Source organism: Poecilia latipinna, unplaced genomic scaffold (genome assembly GCF_001443285.1).
Source record: "Poecilia latipinna isolate Pla-1442-1.1 unplaced genomic scaffold, P_latipinna-1.0 Scaffold144, whole genome shotgun sequence".
NCBI lineage: Eukaryota > Metazoa > Chordata > Actinopteri > Cyprinodontiformes > Poeciliidae > Poecilia > Poecilia latipinna.
This window is the reverse complement of record NW_015112760.1, coordinates 104,419-106,483: the sequence shown is the minus strand read 5'-3', so window position 1 is coordinate 106,483 and position 2,065 is coordinate 104,419.

Sequence of the window (2,065 nt, the reverse complement as noted above, 5' to 3'; positions counted from 1 at the left end):
AATAGGAATATTTACAGATATATATATATATATATATATATATATATATATATATATATATATATAATATAAAGGAAAACATTTTGTGGACCTAAGTGGCAGATTTCTTTTTCTGTCTATATATGTATATATATATTAGAGTTGGCGAATGCCAGTGGTGGTGTTGTTGTTTCACACATTAAGTTTTACACACAGACATTATTTCTCATTAGTGACTGTGGGGAGTTCATTAGTGCCGAGGTCTCAGTGTGCGCTCAAGGTTACCCCCACCGAAAAAGAAACCGAAGACAAATCTGACTCACATAGGTACTTATAGATGAGTGGAGCTTTAGAAGAATATGAAAAGTCTCGACTTTTTTTTTTTCTTTTCTTTTTTCCTTTTCTTTTTGTTCGAGCGCTTTAAAAGGACCGTGTTGTTGTTTGTCTCCTGAGAGTTTCTGAGCAGAGTTCCAAGTGAAATTTCATTAAAAAATAAATAAATAAATAAAAAAATTGTAACTTATCTTCACACTGAACTTCATATCCCTTCTGTCCTGAGTAAACTACAAAGTCAGCTCGCTTTAAGCACGTCGAAATAATAACCTAAAAAAACGATTGCGTCACAGGTTAAAGTTCTGTAGTTGAACACCGTTAATTGAGCCTAGAGCAGCGATTCTAAACCCCACTCTTACTGACCTCGGCGAGGCCTGCGTAAGTGCAGATGTGCAGCAGTACAAACATCCATGTGCATCACTTCACGAGCTCATGCAGGGGCACACAATCACTCTGGGCTGCAGCTGCCGGCCAGCACCCTTGCGGTCGTGAACCTTCCAGCTTCAATAACCACAACGCAGCATCTTTACACGCACACGCCTCAGACAATGACTTCTCTTTGCTCAAAATATACAGGAAACAATTTGTTCTCTTTGGTTAGGAGCAGACCTAGATCCTGTGTTTGGAGGCCAAGAAATGCATGTAGTGCATTTCAAAAAAAAAAAAATAAAAAAAAATCTGAAACCGCAAAACATCTCTTCTGCCTTTAAGAAGAAATGAATCGAATGATATTTAAAAACAACGATGGCAGTGCCTGGCAAAAGGAATTATACCCTTTATAGACATTTTTCATCTTTTGTCACATTAAAACCAAATGATTTAAAGCATTCTATTTGCTTTTTTTTTTCGTGATAAACCAACACAAATGTGTGCATGACTATGAAGCAGAAGGGTAGATGGGTTTTCAAAAAAGAAAAAAAGTGCAGCGTGCATTTCAGTTCAGCGTCCCACAGTGTGATGCTGCCATAGGATTAGGATAGTTTGTTCCAGGTGATGTTTTCAGCACAGTAAAGTTTAAAGTTTAGTTTTGGTGGCACTTAAAGGCAGCTGGTTTCCACTGAATTTTATCTAGGGCTATCAGTGTAAAATGGCATATGATATAATCATAGAAATACATATGACAAAATATGAAAAAAAAAAAAAAAAAAAAAACTCCATAAAGGACATGAAAGCTTCTGCAAGGCACTGTGCATCCTGTAGCTTAACCTTCTGGAATATCAGTTAATTAATTAGGTATTATTTTTGTTGTTTAAATCATAAACTTTTTTTCTGAAGCGTTTGAAACTTTCAAGAACACCTGTGATAAAAATGCACTACAAGACATATCACTACATAGTGAGTAACAGTGGAAGATTGCAGGGATTTCACTCGCGTATTATAATTCATGTTTACTCTTGTGGGTTTATACATAGATATATATATAGATTTACATACACTCCAATTTGAAGTTGTGGAATAATAAAGTACATGTTGCATCAGTCTTAAAACACTTGCAAAGTAACTGTACAAAATTCTAAATATTTTCACACGTAATAATAGAAGAACATAGTGCACATACAGCGGAGAATACGTGAGAATATGGGAACCCCGTTGAATTAATGGTCGAATGTAGCCTCAAGCTTCTGGGGGAGGCTTCGAAGGACAATTCTGTTTTAATACAGTTTGATCAATTTACATAGCTACAGCAACAACAACAGCAACAAAAAAAAAAAAAAAAAAAAAAAAATCCCAAAAAACAAAAAAAAATGAAAAG